This window comes from Propithecus coquereli, unplaced genomic scaffold, assembly GCF_000956105.1.
Source record: "Propithecus coquereli isolate 6110/MARCELLA unplaced genomic scaffold, Pcoq_1.0 Scaffold48, whole genome shotgun sequence".
Taxonomy (NCBI): Eukaryota; Metazoa; Chordata; class Mammalia; order Primates; family Indriidae; genus Propithecus; species Propithecus coquereli.
The window spans coordinates 268861-296664 of record NW_012150618.1 but is presented as its reverse complement, the minus strand read 5'-3'; the positions used below and the strand labels follow the sequence as shown (position 1 = coordinate 296664).

At 43.1% G+C, this 27804-nt stretch overlaps 1 pseudogene; it reads right to left on the bottom strand.

Moving 5' to 3' along the window:
- Positions 1-3866: 3866 nt before the first annotated feature.
- LOC105819305 overlaps positions 3867-27804 on the bottom strand; it is a 76056-nt pseudogene continuing 52118 nt past the window's right edge.

The following is a 27804-nucleotide window of genomic DNA, read 5'->3' as shown; positions in this document are numbered from 1 at the left end:
GTATAGAAAAAGTACAAACAGTGAGAAAAAATCACCCCAAATCCCACTACCAGAGATAAACACCATTTACATTTAAGACATTCCATACATATATGTGTATATAAATTTATATATGTAGTTTTACATATGAAATCATGTCATATATGCTGTCTTGTAATCGTGCTTTTTGCTGTTTATGTTTTCCTTGACTGCCTGTTCAGAGGTCTGACTTCCATAAAATCCCATGTACTTACTATTCCCGGGGGCCAGAAGTACATGGACCACATATGCAGATGATTAACTAGTAGTTTGTTTGTTATTTTTATGGCAAACCACACAGTGCAGGCTTACAGAGGGGACTCGCTTGAGAAGGCAAGTCCAGAACCTGTTATCTAAGCCCTCAAGGAGTCTTGAGAAAGATACACAATTTTGTGAGAAATATGTTCATGTGGATTATTAGTATTTACTAAGCTTTGTTTATTTCATCCCACTTTACCAATTCTCTTCCAGATACTGCCTGAAAAGCTATGAAAACATGAGACAATGACCATGGATACCTGGGAGAGATGCTGACCACACAAGGCAATCTTAACAGGTGAGTTCAACATTTATTGAGCAGCTACTATCAATCAGACACAGCACTAAATACACAAAGATTAGGAAGGCCAAGAAAATGTACCCCTGCCTAGAAGTTTCAACTTACCAACGTAATATGAAGTAGACATTCATCTGGAGTCTACCACTCAGAAATACGACTATTAACATTTTGGTGAACATCATTCAGATATAATAAGTATGACAGTGAGCACTACAGAGCTTTTTTATTTATTTATTTTTTAAGCAAGTCCCATCACTGCAGAATTATAGAGCTCTTATACTTTGTTCTAAGAGTTTTGATAGTCCCTCATATAATTCTCAAAATAGTACTGCAAAGTACAATTCTTATGCCTATTGTACAGATGAAGAAACTGAGGCAAAGAAAGATTGTTTAACTTGCCTTAAATTATACAGCTACAAAGTGGCAGGGCTGGGATTCCAACCCAATGTCTCTCAATAGACAGATAGAAAGAGAGAGAGAGACAGAGAAGGAGAGAGAAAGGGAGAGAAAGCAGATCACACTGTTTTGGAAACCAGATTTTGAAACAAATAGTATGTAACACTTGCTATGTGTCAATCAGTTATGAGTGTCTTAAATATATTGACTTATTTTATCCATACAGCCAGCAGGTACTACTTATTTCCTCCAGACAACTTAATGACCACAAGTGACTTAAGAACTTTACCAAGGGGTAGACTGTCACAGCAACCGGGCATTGCCCTGCGTTACATCGGAGCTTCTGTGAGTTAAGGTCAGGGAGTTCGGCCTCACCTGAAAATCAAGATTGCTTAAATGCAGCTTTTCAAATCTGCTTTCCCAGCCTCGAATTTCATGGTCATGCCTGAATGAGTTTATCTCTGGACCCATCTCAGGGAAGGTTCAGGCATGACCGATAAATGCCCACGTGCAGGTGCGCAACAGTCCCAGAGCTTTAGATGTATAATTGCATCCACACACCTGAAAAATGTGAATAATTTCCCTCCGAGCCGTGAGGTGGTTTCATGTGAGCAGATTCTCAGGCGATGAGCGGAGCTGTGTAAAAACGCCATTGTCAACCTGGGGAGAAGTGAGCTTGCGCGCAAAGGGAGGGAGGCCCGAGAGGCGGCGCTGCGCAGACCTCTGCACTCCAGACCCGTCAGCTGCGTCGACCCGAGTGAGGCTCGGTGAAGGCAAAGGCGCCAGAGCACAACTCTCATTTCCTCTCATCCTTTTTTTTCCTCTTGGGCAAAAGGAATCGTAAAGTTTACATTCATTTTAGTATATGCATTTTAAATATACCCTATAAAACCATAGGCGTAATGAATTCAAGATGCCCACATCATAGTAATTCCATATAAAAGCTGTGTTTTATGATTTGGATCCAGCCTTGTTAGGATTTTTCAATAGGAACAGATTTCAGACTCCAGGGAAATGAAAAGAAAGCTAGTGATACGAAGTTTCAGATGACTGCTAACTTTCCAACGCTATTGTCCTGTAGCCGGAGGCTGCCAGGAGGTAAGGAACAAAGTGAGTGCATTTCCCTGTGCAGGGGGGGATCGCTCCAAGGAAAGACACGCACATGGAGGGGGGACACTGGGACTCCCATGCTCCTCCCTCGGCTCTAGGTGTGCCCTGTGGTTTGTGATTGGTCACAGGAGCCGGTGGCCCAGTGTACATTTCTGCATTTCTGGCATAGCCCCGCCTTGCAGGTGCCAGAGAACCCCGTTTGTTCTTCAGTGGGGTCTGGGCGGCCATGCAGCTGTGCTCAGATTGAAGAAGGAGTGGCCTCCGGGAAAGACTCCAACATGCAAAGGTGCTTTCAAAACTTGAGGAGCGCAGGTTCCTGGGTCAGTTATCACAACTCTTGGTCTTGATCACCCACCCCAACTCCACCAGGGGAATTGGGGAGAAGCCTCCGGGGCCAGGCAGGGGACAGTTCACTGAGCCCCAGCCAGACCTCAGGCCATCGGAGGCCTATTCGCTCACTCTAGAGTGGGCTTCACTTACTCCTTTGAGGCAGCGGGGCAGTCTGTCCAACATGGGAGGTTTTAGGAAGTGGGGGTGAGGAGGGGTCACATTTTTGGCCTCACCTGCTCTGCTGCTTTCTCACAAATGCAGACCAATTGTGTACAAATGTGGCCGGGACATATGCTTTTTGCTGAGAGTACTCACATGAAATGTAAGGATCTCTTGTTCCCTGTAATTTTAGATGAGGTTTCCAAACACAGAATCCACGCTGGAACCTCCAGGCCGGCAGCGGGAGGTGGGCTGTCTCCGAAGCAGATGGAACGAAGGATTGGGTTCCCAAGTTCGTATGGTAAGACAAAAGGTCAAGATGTCAACCCAGGACCACCCAGGGAAAATTAAATACAGATTGACTTTTGATGGCTTATGTTAACAGAGGGGAGATGGAGTTTTGATCTTGGGGAAAAACAAACATCACAAACTTTACCATAATCACTGTTTCTCACACCCTACTCTAGGGTAACAAGAACTGCTAAGTAGCCACAAACACACAAGTGAGGTGGGAGCTTCTGTTTCTTCTGTCATTCAGCCTGTCCTCTGTGGGCTGGAGTGCAGCAGACAGGACCAAACGAGGGAGCCTCAGGGTTTCCCAGACACTAAGCAAAGAGGAAAAAAATGGGTGGGTTCTCCGGCAGTCATCTCCCTGCCCCAACTCCAGATCTGGAATCAGAGGCCAACCTTGGATTGGGGGGCTGCCCACCCACCTCTCCCGCCTGTCCCTCCGTGGTGGTGTCACCTCCAGGTTCCTACCCACTCTGGGATTACTGGTAGAATGAACATTTCTAACTCTCAACCCAAATCTTTTTTCAGCTGTTATTTTTTTTAACGTATTATGGAAAATTTCAAGTGTACATGAAAGTTCAGAGCATGCTGAACTTCCAGCTTCAATAGTTACCAAGACCTGCCACATTTCTTCGTCTAGCCCGATTTTCCTTTCTTTACAGCAAATTCTGGACATCATGTCAGTTTAGCCCCTCATACTTCAGGAGGCATCTCTAAAAATATAGACATTTTCTTTACATAATTACAATGTCATTGTCACTCCTACAAAATTAACAGTAATTCCTTGATAGTATCTAAATCGCAATCCATATGAGATTTCCCCTAGTTCATAGAATAGTCTTTTTTAGTTGATTTGAGTCAATAGCCAAAAAAGTTGCATACACTTCATTTGATTGTTACACCTCTTAAGACTCCATCGATGAGTTCCCTCATCAATTTTTTTTAATGCCATTGACCTGGTACAGAAATCAGGATAGTCGTCTTTCAGTCTTGATCTTTTAATCTACCTCTGTGATCTCCATGCTCGTTTCCCACCCTCTGATAGGAGGTTGACTTGAATAAGAAGACATTATTATTTTGCACTGTGTACGGACACCCTACTCCAGACAGAAACGTGGCACAATCTGGCCCCAGCTTACACATATACAGATCTTCCATTCTAACCAAACAGGATTCCTTAACATTTCTCAGCCACCCTTAACATTTTCCCACTTCTTTGCTTCTGCTTTTCCCATTTACCTTGCTTAAGAGCTACTTAACATTTTCTTACGTGAATGTTCCATAGTTTATTATGGCATGGCCCTCAAATCTCACACTTCAAGTCCCTCCACTGTGACCAGAATCGGAATTTCATTCCACCATCCCATAACCCACAGTCTTCAACCAAATCCAGGCCTCCAGCTCCTCGGCCCCGCACTTTCCCCTAATAACAAGCTTCTCCTGGCCTTACTACCTTCTTTCTTAGTCTAAAACTTTACGCTCTCTGGCCCTCAACTCCCTGACTACCTATTCCACTCCCTGTACAAATCCAGGATCAATTCGCCCTGTCTTCTCTGCTCCTATCTCCAGCCGCTTAGAGAAAAGAGCTAAGAGCACAGATTGCTATCACTGGAAGTGCCTGTTTCTCCGTCTCAGCTGGGCCTCATGCCACCTACAGATCCTTTGACTTGTTCCTGGTTGGCTTCTAGCACTGGTCAGTATTTTGTAGAAAGTCCCTCTTTTGGGATTTGTCGAATGTTTTTCTCACAGTTAGACTACGGTTATGGGTTATTGGGAGGAAGACCACAGAGGTAAAGTGCCATTTTTATCACATCTCATCAGGGGTATACTGTCAGCATAACTATTGCTGTTGATGACGCTGATCAGCTGGCTGAGATGGTATGTGTCAGGTTCCTCCACTCTAAAGTTACCCTCCCCCTGCCATATTCTTTGGAAAGAAATAGCTAAATGCAGAGAGTTATGCTCCACGTCCTTGAGGGTGAAGTATCTACATAAATTATTTGTAATTCTTCTGCATGGGAGATTTGTCTCTTCTCCTCAATTATTTACTTGATCATTTATTTATATCAGTATGGACTTATGAATATTTATTTTATACTATTTTATTATTTATATCAGTATGGACTTATGAATATTTATTTTATACTATTTTATTCATTTGTTTGCTAAAATTGTTCCAGTTTTGGCCACTGGGAACTCTAAGTTGGCTCTACTGTCCCTTTTATATATCCCCATCAATGTAGGGTTTTTGTTGTTTGGGGTTTTTGTTTGTTTATTTGTTTGTTTTGAGTACTTCCTTATTTCCAGCACTACAAAATTCTCCAGGTTCATCTTGTATGTTTCTTGCCCCATTTCTCGAATCAGCCATTCCTCCAAGAATCCTTGGTGCTTTTCTTGGAGAACAGTGATAGAAGCCAAGATCTAGGCCCCAGGCGTGCACATTGCTATTGGGGTGTTATTGCTTCTAAGCCTTTCAGCTGAAAAATATTTCTCTATGTAGCCATTTGTGTCTATGTCAAGCTAAATGAGCTTGTGCTGATCACTAACTCTAATCCAGTACTACATGAATCATCCTCGTGTTCTCTTCTTGCTTACCTGTGATCTCCCATTCCAACAGTGAGAAAACTGGCTTCCAACATCCACCATCCATTTACCCTTGGAATTCTTTTTAACTTACATCCCCCCCCAACCACACAAATCACTACAAATACTTTATAAGCTATTTAAAACAGAAAACATATTTATTAAATGATATCAATAAATATACTACCAAAATTTTTGTGAGAGTCCAGGAATCAGGTTTGGAGGTTCTGCAGCCGGCACTGTTCCAATATAAAAGTTCCTGCTGCTGTACGAGGCCGGGGCACTGCCCAGCATGTGGTGCCAGAATCTCCGCTGCTGCTGCCCCAAAGCCAGGACCAACACCAACACCCTCCCCACAGAACCTGTTTCTTTTTTTGCATTACTCTCTTTCTAAACAAGTGTTGGCTGGTAGAGCCTGTGTCAATGCCTGAGCCCTAACCTCAAGGGAAAGTGAGTTTCTGGGGTGTCAAGATTCATAAGGCATAAAGTTCCCCAAAGATTGGAAGGTTGTTCAAAAGATATTGGGTGGCCATTTAAAAATTTACAAAGTAGGATTTTGTGTCAGCAAAAATCATTCCTAAGAAGCTACACCCTCATCACCAAACCCAAGCTCTCTTCACACTTTATCCTATTGGCCTCACTGTGCTATGAGATGATCTATGAGTTGCTCCAGGAGAGGTTTTGATCTCATTTTAGTTTTGTGTATCTTGTTTTATGAGTTAGGTAAAGCATCATTTCATGTATAAGAACCAGGTGCATTTCCTCTTCTGTCGCTTGTCCCTTCGTATCCTTTGCCACCTTCTCACTGGAAAGTTAGTCTTTTATATTGATTTATAGGAACTCTTTATAAATTAAGGAAATTGTGCACTTATATATCTGTTTCCCTACTAGAATCAAAGACTGTTCCAGCCATGTCTGTGGGCTCACGCAAAGCAGAGTGCCTGGCAGATGACAGATATTCGTGAAATACAAGAAATACATTCAAGAAATACCAAGGAGTGTTCATATGGGTTTATCCTTTGGACATCGGAGGACAAAAATGTTAGACTGCAGGGGAGCAGAAGACTGAGCTAGATGTCCTTGAGAATAGTCAAGGGTGGCTACTGGTTCTTGGAGACAGGTGTAATTTTAAAAAGCATCTTTCACTATTGTTTTCTTTTTTCCTTACACACACTGGAGAAAGTAAAGCTAAAAAAAGTCTTTCTTGGTGAGTAGGTAAGTGTAAAGAAGAAGTGTAAAGAAGAAAGAAAATACATTAGACAGATTCAAATGTAATGTGCACTCCTTCCGCAGGGGGCAACATCTGCCGATCGGTCATGGTCCCACTCGGTGAAGACCCCAAGAAACTTCCTTGGGAAGAAACAATTTTCTCAGGACTGGCAGCCAGTTTAGGGGAGGTGGAAAAGTTATATCCATACAAGGCACAGGGGCTGTGTAACCTGGAAGTGTTATAGGAACCCTGATGGGTCTGGTTAGTAGCAAAGGCATTGCTGGAGGGTGAAGGCATGATATACTGGAGCTGGGGGGACATCCCCGAAATCTGCATGGACAAGCTGGTCTGCGGGCAGCTGAAGGTGTCCCCATCAGTGCCACCCATGGATATGTTCACAGATGTGCTGCTGCTCACGCCCACATAGGAGGGAGTCCTGGGTGGGGCGAAGGTCTCGCCGGTCTGGTTGGTGAGCCTGTTGTAGGTCTCGGCCAAGGACGTGCTGTACCGGTTGAGGGCGAGGCCCGAGCGGGCACAGGAAGAATAGTCAGCTGGAGCCAGACTACACAGTTGGCTGGTGTTGGGCCCCAGATGGAAGGCTGGAGAGGAGCAAGAGGAGCCAGACAAAAGGTGAGGGTGGGTGGCGGGAACACCATTCCCAGAATTTTGGAGTGAGGTGGAGGAACTCGCATTGCCTTGCTTGGGAATTCCAGGGATATCTTCAAAGGTGAGAGTCCGTAGTGAAGGTCGCCAGAATACATATGACTCCACCAGGGCTGCCAAACCCATTCTGTTACGCCCAGAGTCTCGGAAGCCTTTGGCAAATGGATTCCCATCTATCTTCAAGGAAGTAATCTGCTGATTCTGATAGGCAGTGACAGTTGTGAAGACAGTTTCTGGAAAGGAGAATGCCTTCACTCCCCGCCTAGAGGGAACAGGCTTGATGGGAGAAAGATCATCTCCGCAGTCTTTACAGATGACATGCACTCGTGGCTGGTATTTGTGCATAGAATGCAGAATAATATGGCCTTGGTCACCCAGTTCATTGTTGGTGAGCTTCAGCTTGTCGAAGCTGATCACTTATCTCATCCAAGTCTCCCCCGAGGCAGGTGAGTCCGGATGAATGTACACCCGGGGTGGCACAGGGGAGTGCCAAAACCAAGCAAGCCAACCAGCATAGAAACTGTCCTGGGACAAATTATAATCTGTTGTTCTCCCCTGCTCCTTTTTAGTGAATCTTAATCTTTTTAGGTTACAATCCCTTGGAAATGTGATCATTGTAGATCCTCTTTCCAGAAATATTTGCATAAGGTGAATATTTTCACATACGATTTCATGGAGTTCACAGAAACCATGCAGCCCAGCCATAGGTCACTGGGATGAGGGTTCCTAGCCTGGGTCCAGGGCAAGGGTTCACAGGAAGGCTGCTACTCACCTCCTGCGTGGCCTCAGGTGGGTTACTTGTCCTCCCTGTGCCTGAGCCCCTTCAGCTGCAAAACTAAAAGTTAACCATGTTACCTGTCTCACAGGACTGCTGTGAGGACCCAGTGAGACGTTACACACAGGTGCTTAGCCCAGTGCCTGCACCTGGTCACGTTCAGTAGCTTCACAACTACTTGTTAATTGTGCTAGGTCTACAGGAAGAGACACAACTGTAATTCACTGGCACATCTTCAAAGAATCCCAGCCTAAGAAAACCACCGTTGTCCAAGTGGGAGTCCTAAATCATGCCGCCTCACTCACCAACAACTGCAAAATGCCCTGTCATGTTCAACCTGATGAGGATCGATCTTCTCCACCCTATTTGGCAGAACCCAGGCAGTCGTAATACGTCTTTTCCAGGGCCTTGTTCAGAGGCCAATATTCATCTTTGCCGTCTCTCTCTCCCAATGTCATCAAATACTGTAATAAGATTGTATAGAAGTTTCCTTGAAAAAGAAATATTTTCAACCAATCCCGAGGTGGTTTACCTCAGCAGCCTCCTAACACAAGTTGATGAGATGCAACCAGACAAGAAGATTTCAAATTCTAAGACACCAGTCAGCAGGCAGAGCATCTGAGGATGAGGGCTTTGAGCCAAAATTCTGCAGAGGAGCCTTCCTTGTGGGTTTTATTAGAGGGAGCGTAAGAGATAAGGAGGTTCAGTGAAGCTGTTGGTCCTGCCTGCTCTACCTCGCCAAGGAAAAGCGCCGAGAATCTTCAAGGCCATTGCATAAACATTCACAGAGACTCCATCTACTGAAGTTCTGCTCCCTCAAGACGCTGAGACCCTCTGCTTGCTTCGGCTGCAGGATCAGGGACCAGGCTCAACGCAGTGCCAAGTTACTGAAAGCCTAGAACAATGAGCTATGCATTTTCTAAAACAGAGAATTATTCATTCATTCACAGATTTTTAGTAAGCATGCACCAAGTTTCAGAATGTTCCGATCTCTAAAGATAGAGCAGTAAATGACACATGACACCCCCAGTCTCATGGTCTCATTCCAATTGGAGAAGACAGAAAATAAAAAAACACATAAGATAATCGCAGATAATGATGGATTCTAAGGAAATGAAAGTGATGATACAACAGGAAAACGTGAGGCAAGCATTGCTCTAGACTGGAAGGTAAAGCAAGTCTCCAAGATGTCATTTGAGCAGTGACTTAAAGACAAGAAAGAATCAGCTGGGTGAAGATGTGGGAAAGAGCCTTCCAGGCAGGGGAGGTGGCTGGCACAAGGCCAGGACTGAGAAAAACGTGTCCTGGAAACAGCAGACGTAGCTCACCGAGAGAAGTGGGGAGTGTGCCAAATGACATCACAGAGGCCAGCAAGGGCCACGTCACATAGTGCCTGATACACTGTTGTTTTTTCTAACTGTAACCGGAAGCCACCGGAGGGTGTTAGGCAGAATTCAATCGGTAGAATTTGGATTTGGGCACCTGGGTGGATGGTGGTGACATTTATTATGGTGAGGAAGATGAAGGAAGCGTGTGTTTATGGGAAGCTTAGCAATGGATAAAAAGCTCTACTTTAAATGTCTTGAACTTGAGATGCCCCCTTACCCAGCCTTGGAGAAGTCCAGCAGGCTGATGGACTTACAGATCTGGCATTCGAGAGAAAGGTCAGAACTAGAGATAAAATTTGGAAGTCATCAGCATATGAGTGGCATTTACAGCCTTGAGACAGTGAGATCATTGAGGGTGAAAGTATTGGGGAGAAGGAGCTTCGACCTTCAGGACACAGGAGGAGGAGCCAGCAGAGGAGGCAACAAGGAAGAGCCCCCGAAGTAGGAGTGAAGCCAGGAGAGAGAGCAGCCCACGGAGCCAGTGAAAGGTGGTGCTCCAACAAGTGGCCGGCCACTAAATGCTACAGCGAGGCCAAGCAGACGAGGATTGACTACTGGTTTGGGCAAATGTGGGTCAGCGGTAACCTTGACAATGGTAATTGCAGTTCTATGGTGGGGATGGAAGCCAGAGGGCATTGAGTTGAGGACAGAGTATGTAGAAACACTGCAGACAGTTCTGGAGAACTCTGGTTGTGACGAGCAAGAGCAAAGAACTGGGGCAGTTGCTGGAGGAGAATATGGGCTCAGGGATTTTGTTTTTTGTTTGCTTGGATGTTTGGTTGTTCTCAGGGATACTCATGGATCTATTGATCAGAATGACCCAGTGGAAAGGGAGGAATTGATGGTACCAGAGACAGGAAGGAAATTGCTGGAATGAATCCTGCAACCCCTTTTCAACTTCTTTTGGGGATGTTTACGAATAGCTTCCTCTGAAGTAAGAATAAGTAGTGTGTGGAGTGTCCCCAAGAGCTAAGGGTACACTGAGGGCTAAGTGCGGCAGAAGGGAGAACAGGCAAGATAAAAGGAAGAGAACTTAGCATTTATCGAGCAGTAAACCAGGGCCACGCAGACATACGACTTTAATAGTACTTTTTTTTTTTTAGACAGGATCTCACTCTGTCTCCCAGAGACAGTGGCGTCATCACAGCTCACTGCAACCTCCAACTCCCAGGCTCAAACAATCCTCCTGCCTCAGCCTCCTGAGTAGCTGGGACTATAGGCGCACACCGCCACACACGGCTAATTTTTTTATTTTTTGTAGAGATGGGGGTCACTGTTGCTCGGGCTGGTCTCAAACTCCTGACTTCAAGCTATCCTCCCACCTCGGCCTCCCAAAGTGCTAGGATTATAGGCATGAGCCACCACACCCAGCCAGATATACATATACATTAATATATACATACATTATTTTGCAACCTCAAACTCCTGGGCTCAAGCGATCCTCCCGCCTCAGCCTCATGCCCAGCCAATTTTTTTGTATTTTTAGTAGAGACAGAGTCTCACTCTTGCTCAGGCTGGTCTCAAACTCCCAGAGTGCTAGGATTACAGGCTTCAGCCAACATGCCCAGACTGAACATGCTAAAATTTAACACTTTACGTGAAGGGAGAGAAGTCATCATGATATCATGATAATAGATTGGGCTAGGAAAATTTTTTGTAGAAAACAAGTTAAACAATGGAATTACAGCAATTTTTAATAGCTAAAATTTTCTGTAAACTATAATAGTCATAGGATAGTTTCTTATTTTTTTTCCGGACACAGGGTCTGGCTCTGTTGCCCAGGCTGGAGTATAGTGGCACAATCATAGCTCAGTACAACCTGGAACTCCTGGGCTCAATGGATCCTTCTGACTTAGCCTCCCAAGTAGCTAGGACCATAGGCACATGCCACCACACCTGGCTATTTCTTTTTTTATTTTGTAAAGACCGGGTCTTGCTATGTTGCCCAGGCTGGTCTCAAACTCCTGGCTTCAAATAGTCCTCTTGCTTCGGCCTCGCAAGTGCTGGGATATATAGGCGTGAGCCACCTCGCCCAGCCAGTTTCTTCTTTAAGATAGAGAATTACCTTGTGATCCAAAAATAGCTGGTTTCAGCATTGTTCCAGCAAAGTTTGCCTTAAAATGGAATTTTGCTTTCTTTTTAAAATGTTATGATCTGCATGATTCTACAGAACTTAGTTCTTGTTACAAAGATCACTTCTGGAATAAAAGGCAAATTTACTGGCCCACAAAGAAGAATTTTTTAGCAAATATTTCTGGCTCCTTTCTGAATTGCGACAAACCAGTGAGGACCCCAGAATACATCCTGTTGGTGGGTATGGGTGGGTAGCAGAAGGGCTGGAGCTGGGACTTAAATTTCAGAATTATAGGCCATCCCAGGGACACAGATTTGCACTGTCACGTGTAGACAAAGGTGGTACACTCGCCAGTGATGGAGGCGTTGACGTTGGATGGTGGGGTGCAATTTTCTTCTTTTTTGTCTTTCCTTTCGACTTGGTCTTATAAACTTGAAACTGATCTCAAATTTAAACTACTTCCCCAACACGATATTCATATATTCTGTCTCTTAATCATTAACACATGAAATACTTTTCCTGGAGTTTTTTTGGTTTTTGTTTGCTGGTTGGTTTTTGGTGACTCTTACTTGACTTTGCCTAGAACTTTTGCCCACTTCACACTTTTGTTGTTGTTTTAAGATTTCCCAGTTCTCTTTCTGGAGTACTTTATTGCCGTTATATTTTTCAATTTTCTTTTTCTCCCACTCTTTTTAGATAAATATTTTCATTTTAGCTTTCAGATTATATTTTCTTGATAACTCTGTAAAACTACTTCTTCAAAATATAAATAAAGAATAAATCAGTGTTTGAATGATTATAGACTTCCCATTGCCATTTTCAATTTTTTGTCCTCCAGAGAATCAGTGGTGAAGATTATAACTGTGAAATTCCTCATTTATGCACTTGTTTGGATCCCTTTATGTGAAAAGATCCTTTATCTATACCATTTAGATTTCCCCATGTAGTATAAATCAAAGCTATGAAAGCTTTTAAAAATAATGTTTAATCGCTAATTCCATAAATATGTTCTTTCCTACTGAAGTCAGGAATAAAGTGAGAATAGTTCCTATCGCATTATTACTCAAAACTCTTCTGGAATCCTGGCCAATGAAATGAGACCCAGGAAACAAAGAGACATAGTTATTAGAAAGAAAGAAACACAAAAACAGCAATTTAAAGATGATATGTTTCTAGCCTGGGCAACACAGCGAGACTACAAAAAAAAATTTTAGTGTGCTTGTAGTCCTGGCTCCTCAGGAGGGTGAGGCAAGAGGATCACTGGAGTCCAGAAGTTAGAGGCTGCAGTGAACTATGATCATACCATTGCACTTCAGCCTGAGAGACCCCTAAAAAAAAAAAAAGATGTTTGACTACCTAGCAAATCCAAGAGAAGCATTTAATTTTTTTTTTTTTTTTTTTGAGACAGAGTCTCACTCTGTTGCTCTGAGTAGAGTGCTGTGGCGTCAGCCTAGCTCACAGCAACCTCAAACTCCTGGGCTCAAGTGATCCTCCTGCCTCAGCCTACCAGGTAGCTGGGACTATAGGAATGTGCCACCGTGCCCAGCTAATTTTTTCTATATATTTTTAGTCGTCCAGCTAATTTCTTTCTATTTGTAGTAGAGATGGGGTCTCGCTCTTGCTCAGGCTGGTTTCGAACTCCTGAGCTCAAGCAATCCTCCCGCCTCGGCCTCCCAGAGTGCTAGGATTACAGGCGTGAGCCACCGCGCCCGGCCAGAAGCATTTAATTTTAAAAGGACATGTTTAAAGTGGAAGCCTCGAAAACACAGAAAATCAAAGAAAATAAAAATCACCCATAATCCCTCTAATCAGAGGAAACCAATGTTAAAAATGAACAATTTTGTTCATATCTTCTATTATGTTTTGGCACATGTATGTGTATGTTTATGTCTGTGTACACACATTTATTCCAAACACCTTATATCTATTTATACTGCCACTTACTGTTGGGTGAAATATAAAGTGACCGGACAGAGGGACTTCCTGTGTTACCCTGAGCAGAAGTTTAGTCCTTGCTGTGAGAAGGGTGGTAAGAAAAGAGCATCTCACCTGGGCCAGAGGACAGGGACACAAAGCCTGGCCATAATTCTAAAGCCGAAAAAGTGCCAAAATACAAAAATGTTTTAAAACTCATTTGGTAGCAAACCTTAACCTCAAATGATGTGAAGCCATTCAGTCTTTATTACCCCAAGTAATGTTAATATGCATGTTAATGAAAATATATCACTGCATTACATTACAGGGAACTTCCGGAGGACCCACTGGGGATTTTAATGCTCTGTATTGCCCTTCTAAAATCCAGAATATTCTGAATTCTGAGGATGGCCCCCAGGGCTTTGGATAAGAGAGTATGTATCTGTATAAGAGGCAGTGTCCGGGGACAACAAAAAGATAGACATATGCATGCTACAATCCAGGAGCTCACAACCAAAATTAAGATAGCACAGGAAAAGCTTTAAACCTTTCAAATAAACCTTTAAACAAATATATAACACATATGATCCTAGTCTGTACTGAAACGAAGGGATCTATACTACTACCTGTGAATGTTGTTTAATGTATGAGTGCCCATAACTGCAGAATCATGTTTGATGGAGAGAGCCCTGGCCTAAAATGCAGAAGAGATGTGCTTGACGAGAAGAGGGGAAAAGATTATTTATAATCCCTGTGTATTAGGCCCTTCCAGTTGTAAGCATCAGAAACCTGATTTCATATGAATGAAGGGAAAAAGGAAACTATTGGCTGCTGTTCACGAAGAGCCCAGGCTTGAATGCACCAGCTGATGCTGGGCACTCCCCCTCGCTCTGTTTGCTTTCTTCTGGGTTGTTCCTTTCCCAGGCGGGCTCTTTCTGCACGGTGGGGAAGATGGCCACTGCCGTGTTCAGGCTGCAGCCCCTGCAGGCTGCAATCCCAGAAGGGAAGAGGGAGCATCTCTCGCCTTGCATCCATCTCAGTCTCTCAGAATGACCTAGTCTGCGCTGGACACAGTGGCTCACATCTGTAATCCCAGCGCTTTGAGAGGCTGAGGCAGGAAGATCGCTTGAGGCCAGGAGTTCGAGACGAGCCTGGTCAACATAGTAAGATCTTGTCTACAAAAACTAAAAAATTAAAAAATGACCTAGCCTGGCCTTGCTGGCATCTTGACCCATGGCTGAACTGATGACTGTACCTTGGGGAGTGGGAACGTTGGCCAGCACAAGTCACATCTTGGTGCGGAGGAGATGCAGGGCTTTGTAATTGACAACAGCACTCTAGTCAGAGGGGAAAGGAGAAGGGCAATTCCAAAACCAAAGGGGGCTGGGGCAGATTAATTCAGAAAAAAAAAAGAAGAGGGACCCCTTTGCGGAAGCGGTCACAGAGTGAGAACAAGATGAAGGGAGTCTAAAAGAACCCCGTCGCTTCCTGGTCACAGTGTTGAAGTTCCTGCATGTGGAATAGGACAGTATTCACAGGTGGATTCAAGAGAAATGGCATAAGAAAAAGCTTTGGAAGTGGCTTGTGCTAAATTAGGTGAGTCTTGAGAGGATTACGAGAGAGAAAAGAAGTGCGTTGGCGGAAGGAATGGGAGAGACTATTATAGGTGGGTGGGGAGTGCAGCATGTATCTGTGCAAATGATTTTGCCCCTGGCTGAGTCTAAATTAGAATATTCTTGTGAGTAGTTCTTTTCTTCTTCTAAACATGAGAAATTTCTGGCTCTCTTCTGGATTGAGACAAGCTTGTGAGAACAGGCTCATGATTGATGGATATAGCTCTGACCTAAAATACAGAAGACATGTGCTTGACAAGGAAAAAAAAGAACATTAGTAATCCCTACGTATTAGACTCCACTCATTGCAAGCATCAGAAACCTGACTACTATGAATTTAAAAATTAATCTGTTGATTCTTAGAGAAACGTTAAGAAGCAGCAGACAACAATTTCCTAAGGGTTGATCCTGTTATAATTCTGATATATTAGGACCGAGAGCCTTCCATATACAAGCTGCAATAACTTTCTAAATAATTTGCTGAAAGTCACCAGGGAATGATTTGTTGATGTTCCAGAAGAAGGAGATACAAAAGCAAAGGGACTGTTCCCGGAATTTTTCTGAATAATTAAGTTACAGTTGCTATTTGCAAGTCATTGCAGAGGAAATCTTCCAATAAATGCTACTTACTCAGTCATGTGTGCAAACCTAGAAACTTCTTACATTAACATTGTAATTATGTTTTGAATCACCCTTTGTTTTGCTCAAGATGGACAAAGATTAAGCCTCTTTTTTTTTTTTTGAGACCGAGTCTCTCTCTGTTGCCTGGGCTAGAGTCTTGTCCCATCAGCCTACCTCACAGCAACCGCAAACTCCTGGGCTCAAGCAATCCTCTTGAGTAGGTGGGACTACAGACGCACACCACCATACCCAGCTAATTTTTTTTTTCTATTTTTAGTTGCCCAGCTAATTTTTTTCTATTTTTAGTAGAGACGGGGGGTCTCACTCTTGCTCAGGTTGGTCTCAAACTCCTGACCTCAAGCGATCCTCCCGCTGGCCTCCCAAAGTGCTAGGATTATAGGTGTAAGCCACCACACCTAGCCAAAGATTAAGTCTTAACTGCATAAATCAGAGAAAGAGTAGACACATTTCTGATGCCCTGCGGGGGTGAGGAACCTGTGGCCTTAGGGCTACATGTGTCCTTCTAGGTCCTTAAGTGCGGCCTTTTGACTGGATCCAAATTTTACAGAACGAATCCTTTTATTAAAAGTGGTGCACCAGAGAAAGAGGAAGAGTTTCTTGTCTCCATTGGTGCTTAAAAAAAGAACAATTTTTTTTTAGACTCTCTTGCTCTGTCACCTGGGGTAGAGTGCAATGGTGTCATCATAGCTCACTGCAGCCTCCAACTTCTGGTCTTAAGTGATCCTCCTGCCTCAGCCTCCCAGAGTGCTAGGATTACAGGCATGAGCCACTGAGCCCGGCCAAAAAAGAAAAATCTTGAAATCAGAAGGTTGTAGGTTCCCCATCCCTGTGCCTGGAGTAAACCGGCTTGCTGAGTTAGACATACACAGAGCCAGACAGTATCCTCCCCGAGTCCATAATCACAGACTGAAAACTAAAGAAAGGAATAAAGGAAACCCATAGCATGTTGGCCAGTTCACACAAACCATCTTTGCAATCCTCACAACACTGCAAGGAAGAGATGATCCCTGCTTTAGCAGATAAAGAAAATAAGGCTCAGAGAGCTTTTACTCACTTTTCCATGACCATCTAGCTCTGAAGAGGTAAAGCCAGGATTCTAGAACTGAATCATCTGATTTCAAAGCCTGTGCAAAGGTGCAGTGATTCATGCCTGTAGTCCCAGCTACTCAGGAAGCTGAGGCAAGAGGATCCCTTGAACCTGGAAGTTCGAGGCCAGCCTGGGCAACCATGTCTGAAAAACAGAAAACAAAACTAAAAACAAACCCTGAGCAAGACCATGGGCTCAGTTTCATGCTGGGTGTTCTCTTTGGGGGACAATCAAGCTGTGCAATCAACACCTATCTTTTGGTTTCCTTTTATATCTCCTCCTCTCCTTAACACCTATAGATTTATTGTCACCAAAATACAATGTACAAAGCAGGATCCAAGGAGCTGGGAATGCAAGTGAGAATTTCATACAGCACTTCCTGCCAGGCAGAAGAGAGAACCCAAATATGAAACAATAAATGACCTAAGGGTGGGGTTGGGCTGAGCAACCAGTGCCAGAGACTCCTAGTTTCCCTTTCTTGTTTAGTAAGACAGCCCTCCTGCTGCTGGGACACAGACTACATTTCCCGGCCTTTCTTGCAGTTTAGTGTGAGTACATTCTGTCCAACGGGATAAAAGCAGAAATGATGGTGCTTTCCAACAGAGATTCTTAAAGGAAAAGAACAATCCATTCCTCTTTCCTGCCAGTTGGAGCTGCAGCAGCCTCCTTGAGTCAGGAGGTGAGTTTGGCGGTGGCAGTCGCTCATGGCAGGGGTCCAGATGGAAGAAGCCCAGGGATCTGAGTACCTGGGACACAGCCTCCACCCTGGACTGCCAACCCACATTCTTTTATGTGAAAGAGAAGGAAGCTTCTATCTAATCTAAGCCATTGTTACGTTGGGGTTTTGTCATTGTAGGCAAATTTAATCCTAACCACTAAAAGGGCACATTTCTATAAGCACCTCCTCCTCCCCAAATCCTACTATAGTATCTTCATTCAGCAAGTGACTTAACCCTTCCCAGGGTGGCGGGGAGAACCCGATGACATAAACCATTGAGAGACTAGGAGAAAGCACACAGGGCTTTTAGTTGGCCTGCTGTGATACAGGATGGCCGCGGGGCAGGGGAAGAAAGCTAGTACACAGGACTAAACTCACCATTTGCTGAAGTGCTCCAGCAGTAGCATGTGCAGAGTAACATACAGAATTGTGTCTCACAGACTGTACATTCTTTGAAGATGCAGAGCTGAGAAAGCCTGCGTGCAGGAGTAAATGATTAAAGGTTTGTTGAAGGAGACGAAGTATGACCTGGACACAAAGGAATGAATCTGATTTAGTATGGAAGTCATGACTCTTTTAGCGACAAGTTATGGAAACTCAACCTAACCCTGCTTGAAAAAAAGAGTGGGTGGGGAGGAGGTTGGTGGTTGGATCATGTAATTAAAAAGGCAAGAAGTCAGCTCAGAGAAGGCTGGCTCGAGACCAAATGATGTCATTAGGATGTGGTCTCAGCTCTGCTTCCCTGAGCTCATTGCATTTTCTTAATGCAAAGGGTGGCCTCTGGCAGCTGTGGGTTTACATCCTATCAGTTTAGCCATCCAAGAAGGATATCTCCTTCCTTAGAGCTGCAGAGATGTCCACAACCTTCCCAGCTCCTTGTGCCTCCGGACGGGTGGGGCAGAAGAATGTCGCCTCAGTCCCACCCACACTGCAGGAATTCAGAGTTCAAAAGGGTGGCTGTTCAAAGAAGAAGTGAGGTGTTATTGGCAGTAGAAGGGGAATGGATGCTAGGAAGAATGTTAGTTAAGTTTTAGGGCACAAAAGAGAAAAAGCAAAGCTGTAAAGTCTAGAATGTGTGGAATGGGATGGGCTGAATGGAAGAGAAAACTCATGGAGACAAGAAATGCGCTGGCAGGGCCCCCCTTCTTCCATGCTGCGTTAGCTTACTTGGGCTGTCACAACAGAATAGGTGGCTTAAACAACAGAAATTCATTCCTCACAGTTTGGGAGCTAGAAGTCTAAGATCAGAGTGCCAGCTAGTTGGTTTCATCCGAGGCCTCTCTCCCTGGCTTGCAGATGGCCCTCTCGCTGCCTCCCCTCTGTAACTTGCCCCTTGTGTCTCTTCCTTCCCTTATAAGGACACCAGTCGCATTGTTTAGGGCCTACCCAGATGACCTCATTTAACCTTGATTACCCCTACAAAGGCCCTATCTCTAAACACGGTTACAGTATGCAGCACTGGGAAACGGAATTCAGTCCATACCACTCACCGTGGTCAAAAGGGCAATACTGAAACACATAGATTTTGGATTTCTTTTACATTTATAGAAAATGCAACAATTGCAGCTGAATGGTGTGAGCAGCCAGTTTTCGGCAAATATTCTTTATGACCCTGTCAAAAGACCAAATTACAACAAATTTAGTTTAAAGTTCTCCAAAGTGGCTGTAATTGTGATTCTAGAATTGGGCAACACTTCATTCTGTAAAATAGAGTAAGTGTTCCAATGAGTTGAGCAGAGGAGGTTGGCTTCATAGCCAGAAAAAGGGCTGAGGAAAGCAGTTTGAAACAAAGAACAGAAAGTGAATTGGTCATTTCAAAGTTAATCTCCTTGTAAGGTGGGTACATGGAAACAGAACAACAGAAAAATAACTGATTGGTTAACATTGGGTTACTTCCGGTGAAGGATTAAAACAGAGGGAACGTCATAATCATGCCAACTGAAGATGGAAACTAGCCTGTTTGGGAAATCAGCTGTTATCTCTCTCCTGATTTCTCTGAAGGTCAGATAACAATTTAGTTTGGAAATCTGGAACTTCAGCATGAGTGACTCCATTTTGATCTTTAGTCTGGTCTGTTGGGGCCTAGTGCAGAGCTTAGTCCAAAACAATGGCCTCCTATAATTTTTATTTAACACTCGAAATCAGTAAAACCTGCCATCTTGAAAGATAAATCTGTCCTATCTAGAAACTATGCTTCTAAAACCTCAGCCTTCTGGAATGGCCATGCATAGCCAAAACCAAGCAAATAAACAAACAAAAAGAATCCAACCAAGGAACCCACAAATCAAAGGGGCACTTACACATACAAACACTCTGCAACTAGCTGGTTACCTGCAGGAAGGTCAGTGACACTCAGCTAACCAGCCTTATTGGGCGAAGCCAAGACATGCAGTGTCCAGATGAGCTGGAAGACCCATTGCCTCATCCAGTGTTCTGTGCAGAGCAGACACACTGGAAGCAACGACTAGACTAAATTTATGAAAAATGAGCAGAGGGAGAAAGGATCTCTGTGGTGTTGGTGAGTTGACTTTGTTCTGACAATAGGCATAGAGTGGAGAACCCCTAACTTCTGGGGCAGCAGGATGGAGTGGAGGGGTAAAAGCCACCTGCATTTAGATTCGGAAGCCCTTGAGAGCATAAGTATGACATAAGAGATAAGATACCTCCAGAGAGTGTGTGTGGTGGGGGTGGAGGTGGGAGGAGGAGCAGGCAGTGGATTATGTTCCCGGATCACCCAGTCGATAACAGATTATCCCCCCAACACACACACTGCTGGCCTTATCCTATGTCACCTATTTGCCTGCCCACCTTATTTATTTATTTCTTAGTACTTATCAACATACAAAATTGTCTTACGTAATTGCTTAATTACTTCTACAGTCTATTCCCCCACAACCTCAGAATATAAGCTCTAAGACAGAAGGGACCTTTTTGTGGTCCTTGCTGTGTCTCGGTGCGCAGGACAGTACCTGGCACAGATGCTCAGAAACATTGTTGCATGAATACAGGAGAAAGAGCAAAGGATATCAGAGGCTTCTCTAATAAAATAAAGGTAGCCATGCCCAAGTCATCAATCACTCTGTTGGGAGTCTGATAATCCAGAGTGCTTCATTCCATTAAAATTACACATGGTCAACGTATACTTTGGGATCAGAAAGTTTGTGGTGGCCTCATGAAAATAAGCTTTAGCTGTTTCCCTGTTCTTTTTTGCAATATTAAGAGTAAAAATATGATCTCTTAGGTGCTTGGCTAAACTTTTAGTGAATGTATCCATTAATCGCGTATTTTATTTTCTGCGTTGTGATCCTTGACATCTGGGGCCTTGCTGACCCTGGAGCACTGCCAATTCCTAGAGACACCAAACAACTCAGCCACGAGCCTCCTTTCCAAATGCAAACCCAAAACTCCAGGGCTCACAACTCTACCACCTCCTTTACAGAGCCCTCCTACTCCAGGCCACTATCCGCCTGTCCTCATCACCCAGGGCCAGGCATCAGACTACTAGGGACGGCACCTAAGCCCCAGAGCCCATGGAAATGATTCACACTAGCCAATCCTGAACTGCTTACTCTGTGGCATCTGCTTCTTCCCACAGAAACCACAATAAAGGCTCTTGCCCACAGTTCCTACTGCCCCTCTGCCTCTGGGCCAGCCCTGGCGTGTCCACATGTGGCCCCCATAGGTGTGGCATGTCCCGTTCTCTTGGGAACTGTGAGTTAAATCATCTTTTCAATGGCAGTTGTGCCCTGATCTGTTGGCCTTACTATACCTCAAATTTTCTATTAATACACTATGTTTTAGAAACAATATAGCAATTAAGATATGTTCAATTATAAGTACAGAAAACCCAATTCAAACTGTCTTAAGCCGTGAAGGAGGTGTGTTTTGAGTTGAGAATGAGAGCAGCCTCCAGGATTGGTCTATTTCAGTATCTGGTGAGGTTCTCCAGGACCCACCGTCTAATTCTCATCTGCGCTCTATACGAGCAGGTTCATCTCTCCCTCCCAAGCCCATGAGCATCCTTATCCAAGCCTAGGGAGAGAGACCAGGGCTCTTCTGGATGCTGTCTCAGAAGAATGGACAGCTTCATTCCCAAGAGCCCCAGCAAGCCTCTTTGCAAAATTGAAGCATGTGCCCAGCCATGGCCAAGAAAGGAATTTTGCTGATGAATTTGGGCCTGAGCCAGGTGACTTCCCCGGAATTGGGCGGCAAGGGCCGTCCACTTTCCAGGAAGCAGATGAACTTGTGAGGGCGAGGTGTGAATGAATCCTGAGCAGAATGTTAGCAAGAAAAGGGAAAATGCATGTTGAGTGATACCATGATGTCCAATGCAATAATATGATAGCAAAGAAGTATGAAAAATAAAGAAATGGCACAAGACAATAATCTGTGTTGAGGTAGATGGTGGATTAAGAAGAGAGGAGAACACTACACATACGTGCAGTAGGTACCATATTTGCAAGTAAAATCTTCTGTCTTTGGTGGCTTTTACTACAACGTCACTTCTTATGAGATATGATTCTAATTTTCAGTTGACCATATGAAAAAAACAGTGATTAAAGTTTTATTTTTTTATTGCTATCTTACATTTGCCTGTCTTATCTTTGAAGGTTGTAAACTTGATGGGAAAAGAGGTCATATATTTTTATAGCATATTGGTATTTAAAATGTCAAGAAAAAAATAAAAATAAAAAAAGTCGGGGTACCATGTAGCCTGAGAATTGTAATGCATGTTCATTGCTTCTCTTCATTTCACATGTACATGTAGATATTACTGCCCCAACCCCAAGACACACATATTTAGTCCTTGAAAACATGTGGCATCAAAGAAGAAGCACTAGAGTAAAGAAGACAAATTTAATTAGTGTCTAGCCTGGAAGGAATGAAAACAGCATCTGTAATGTAGAAAGGTTATTTGCGATCTGCTTGTTGGAAAAATGGCTGCTTGATTTGTATCTTGCTGCTGCCCTCAACAATAGCAGTTTGCTCTCGTCTCTGAAACAGACACATTTCCAATCACCAGGCTCCTGTGGATTTATGCTCTCTTCCTGATTTAAGCACAACTCACAGAAGGCAGTTACCTTTCAATATCAGAAGATGGAAGGTTTTTAGACATTCCTCAAGCATGTATTATATTTATTACCAAATTAGAGGTAATTGTGAGCACAGAAGAAAAATTATCAAGTTCACAAATTATGCTACTGATTTACCCCACTACAATTGTGTTTAATGTATGCATTTTGCCTTGATTTTTGCATTTGATGGAAAGTAATATATGTTATGAAAACAGGACTAGCAAGCAATATTTTATTTGTGACTTCTAATAAAAACGGAATGAGAAAATGGATAGAAAGGCACTTTGTAAATCCTGAAGTGCTATACAGTGATTTCATTGTTCATTAAGCTTTACTTAAAGGAAAAAAAGATATGAATAGAACTGCATGTTAGCTCCTTTTCTTCTTTTACTGGCACTCTAAATGCATTAGAATTATCTATTTTGTTTTCTAGGTATTTTAACATGTTCAGATGGAAAATCTCACTCTGATGAATGTTTTCACCATCTAAAAAGAGGTCTTCTTTCAACCCAATTTTTTTAAGTGGGCAAAAGACTTGAACAGGTACTTTATAAGAGAGGGCATACAAATGGCCAATAAACATGAAAGAGCGCTCATGATTAATCCCTAAGGAAATGCAAATTGAACCCACATTTATTGACCACTACGTGCCCAACTGAATGGCTAACATTGACAAAAGCTGCCAGTACTGAGAATTGTCAAGGACGTGGAGCAACTGGAGTCTCCCACACTGCTGATGGCAGTGTAAACTGGTGCACTGAAAACATTACTACTGTTACTACTATACTGGTTGAATTGATACATGCCCTGTGACCCAGCACTCCCGGGTATACACCTGTGGCAGTCAGAATACAGTCTTCCCTCTGTATCTGTGGGATCCACATTTGCCTTTTCAACCAACCTCAGATCGAAAATACAGTCATGGTATTGCTGAATGATGAGGATATTCGTCATTAGGGAATTTTGTCATCATGTGGACATTATAGAGTGTGCTTACACAAATCCAGATGTTATAGACAACTACACATCTAGCCGTATAGTATGGCCTATTGCTCCTAGGCTACGAGCCTATACAGAACCTGTACGGCATGTTGCTATGCTGACTATTGCAGGCAACTGTAACACATGGTATTTGTGTATCTAAACATATCTAAATGTAGAAAAGGTACAGTCTGGGCTGGGCATGGTGACTCATCCCTCTAGTCCCAGCACTTTGAGAGGCTGCAATGGGAGAGTTACTTGGGGCCAGGAGTAGAGACCTGCCTGAGCAATAGGGAGACCCTGTCTCTCCAAAAAAAATAGAAAAATTAGCCATGCATAGTGGCTCACCCCTCTAGTCCCAGCTACTCGGGAGGCTGAGGCAGGAGGATCACTTGAGCCTAGAAGTTTGAGGTTGCAGTGAGCTATGAAAATGCCACTGCACTCTAGCCTGGGCAACAGGACAAGACCCTGTGTCAAAAAAAAAAAAAAAGAAGAAGAAGAAGAAGAAAAGATACAGTAAAAATACAGTATTATAATCTTATAGGGCCACTGTCATAAATACAGTACCTCATTGACCAAAATGATATATACATTGCATGACTAAATTCTGAAAAAAAACTTAAAATAACAATATGACAATAAAAAATCATATGAATTTAAAAAAATACAGCATAACAACTATTTACATAGTATTTACATTATATTAGGTATTATAAGTAATCTAGAGATGATTTAAAGTATCAGAGGATACGCATAGGTTGTACACAAATACTATGCCATTTTATATCAGGGACTTGAGCATCCGTGGATTTTGGTATCCTTGGAAGGTCCTGGAACCAATTCCCCACAGACACCAGATACCGAGAGATGACCATAAAGACCATCCCTCTCCGCCTAAGATGTCCGTGTCCTAATCCTGCGGACCTGTGAATGTGTTACCTTACACAGAAAAAGGTACACGGCAGGCATGATTCAGTTAAGGACCGTGAGATGGGGGGATTATCCTGAATTAAATGGGGAGGCCCAATCTAATCACCTAAATCCCTAAAAGCCAAAAACCTTTCCTGCTGTGGTCAGAGAGATGCCACGAAGAAGGAATGGTTGGAGACACGTGAAGGGAAAAGGGCTCAAAACCTCCATTGCCGGATTTGCAGGTGGAGAAAGGGAGCCAGGTGCCAAGGACTGCAGAGGCTTCTAGAAGTTGGGAATGATCTTCAGCAAGAAAACAGGGACCTCAGTCCTACAACAACAGGAAAGAATTCTGCCAACAACCTGAATGAGTGAGGAAACAGACCCTCCTTTAGAGCTTCCAGAAAGAAACAGTCCTGTGGATGTCTTGGTTTTAGCCCGGTGAGACCCAGGCTGGACTTCTGGTCCACAGAACTGTAAGATAATAAATGTGTGCTGTTTTAAGCTGAAAGTTTTGTGGTAATTTGTTACAGTGGCAAGAGAAAACTAACACAATACCCGATAGCAATGTGTACCTATCTCAGTTTCTTTTAGCATTGCTATAACAGAATACCCGAGGCTGGGTAATTTATAAAGAAAATAGGTTTATTTGGTTCATGGTTCTGCAGGCTGGGAATCACATGAAAAGTGGCACTGGCACCTGCTTGGCTTCTGGCGAGGGCTCATAACATGGCAGGGAAGGTCAAAGGAGAAGTGGGCAAAACCCAAAGGGCGTCCAGGCTTTATAACGACCCACTCTCTCAAGAACTAATCCATTCCCAAGAGAACTAGTCCAGCCTCTCCAGCGCAAGAATGACACCAAGCCATTCACGAGGGATACACCCAATGTCCCAAACACCTCCCAACTCCGCCACATCGGAGATCAAATGTCAACATCAGTTTTGCTGGGGACAAACTCAAACCATAGCATTACATACGTGCATCAGAAAATGTGTACAATGGTGTGCATAGCAGTATTATTTGTAAGAGCCCCAGGCTGGAAATAACCCAGATGGCCATAAGAGGATAGATAAACAAACTGGCATAGCTGTGCAGTGGGAGAAGATAGGAAGATGGCAGCCACGTGGGTGAGCCTCGCAGGCAGGGGTGGAGCGTGTTAAGTACTCACCGTCATACTTGTCGTACTCATCATACTCGTCACATTCAGGCAGTCCATCAGACAATAGGCAGACCATGTAGTTCCACGTATTAACACATAAAGTTCAAAACCAGGCAGAACCATTTTCCAATGATAGAGGTCAGGATAGTGGCCGTCTTTTTGAGGGAAAGGACTGGGGTGCTGGGAACATTCTAAATCTTGATCTGAGTAGTGTTTACTCAGGGTTTGTTTATTTAGACGATGGGTGAGCTTGTCTGCGTGAATGTTCTGCTTCAATTAAAAAGCTCACGTAATAAGAAGTCTATTTGAATTATCAAACTTTAAAAAAATTTAAACTAGAGCCGTATTTATAATAGTGATTTTTTTTTTCTCTTTTGCTACCCTCTGAGTTTTCATTACAGAATGTTCCCCTTAGGCCAGAAGAATAGAAAAATCCAGTGAAATACCATGAAACATCATGGTGCATTTGAATAAATGTAAAGGTATACCCTTTCACCCACTCTACTTTTACATTTTATTTATTTGCTTATTTAAAGACCACCATGTTCTTCTTCCCAGAAGCAACTATTGCATTGTTACCATTTTCTTCTGTTTACGTTCAGAGATTTTCTATCATATCGTATGTGTGTGTGTATATATATATATATGCATATAAAATTTTCTCTTTTTTTACATGAAAGATAGCAAACTACACATGTGAATCTGTACTTGCTTTTCTCACACATAGGCAAAGTCCTAATTTTAACAGCTGAATGGATATAGCAGTATCCTACATTTGATCAGTTCCTCTATTGACATTTAGGTTGCTGCCAGTCCTTTGCTATTGTAAACAACACTGCAATAAATATCCTTAAATATCTATTATTTTGCACAATCACAGGTTACCTTCCTGTAAATTTACTTTAATAAATATTGATTTGAAGCTATGGTAAATGTTAGCATTTTTTTTCCATTTTTAAGATGGGTCTATCTACTGAGAATATGCTTATTAATGAATTCATTCATTCAATAGATACTTCAGTGTCTAACTTGAGGCTAGACAAAGCTAAACAAAAAAAATTCATGTATCTGTAAAGGATTTTTTAAAACAGTGTTTTAGTTTCCTAGGGCTGCCGTAACAGAGTAGTACAAACTGGGTGGCTTGAAAGAACAGAAACGTACTGTCTCAAAGTTCTGAAACTGGAGAGGAGAGGAGAGGTGTGTCAGGACAACGGGGTGTCACAAAAGCTGGGTGGGGTGGCATGGTGGGATTTCCAAGGAGGAGGATGAACACATGTAATGTGAAACGTAAGTGGGATGCAAGCTGAACAGGGACAACTGGATTTGGTAATTAGGAGGTTTCTGTTGACTTTAGAAGTCAGATTGCAGTGGATGGAGGAATGAAAGGAAAGTTAGTAAGTAGGGTAATATTATCTGAAAGGAAAATAACTCCATCTTCTGACTTAATAATATGTTTGAGGTTGATAAATCATGGTGCTGCCTTCTCTCCCTCCTCCTGTTTGGAGATGTCTGGGTCTTCATCCAGTGCTTCCTTTTGGTGGACACTGGCCTTGCAGTTCTGTCTGACATGCGCAGCACTGATGCTGACCTCTGTTCTCCAAATGCCCTTGTCCTTCCTGGTTCGAATGCTACCCACGGCTCGTATCCCAGCTCAAATGCCATCTCCTCCGGGAAGTCTTCCCCAGTTTTCTCAGCTGCAAGCCATCTTTTCATCCTCTGAATTTCTACAATATTTATCTGTATATCTCTTAACTTACATGTTATATTAAATTTTACTCCTTTTGTTATAATTATTGGTGCTTTTCTTCTTTTTCTTTCTATGAACTAAAAGGTCTAGACAGGATCCATGGCTGATTCACCTTGATACTCCCAAGGATATCGTATTTCTTCATATTTGCACTTGCTATTAACATCAAATGCCTACTGGCTATTCAATAAATATTTATTGAGTAAATTATTAATAATAAAGGTACATAACTGGACCCACGGATAACTGGACAACATAGAGTCCAACAACCTGACACAATGTATATATCTTTAAGTTAAATGCCCTTTGTGGATAAAAACAGCAATTTGGAAGTCAACAGAAGTGAACAATTAAAGGCCAAACATCTAACTCAGTCTAAAGCATCCAAAATCTAGGAAGTGAC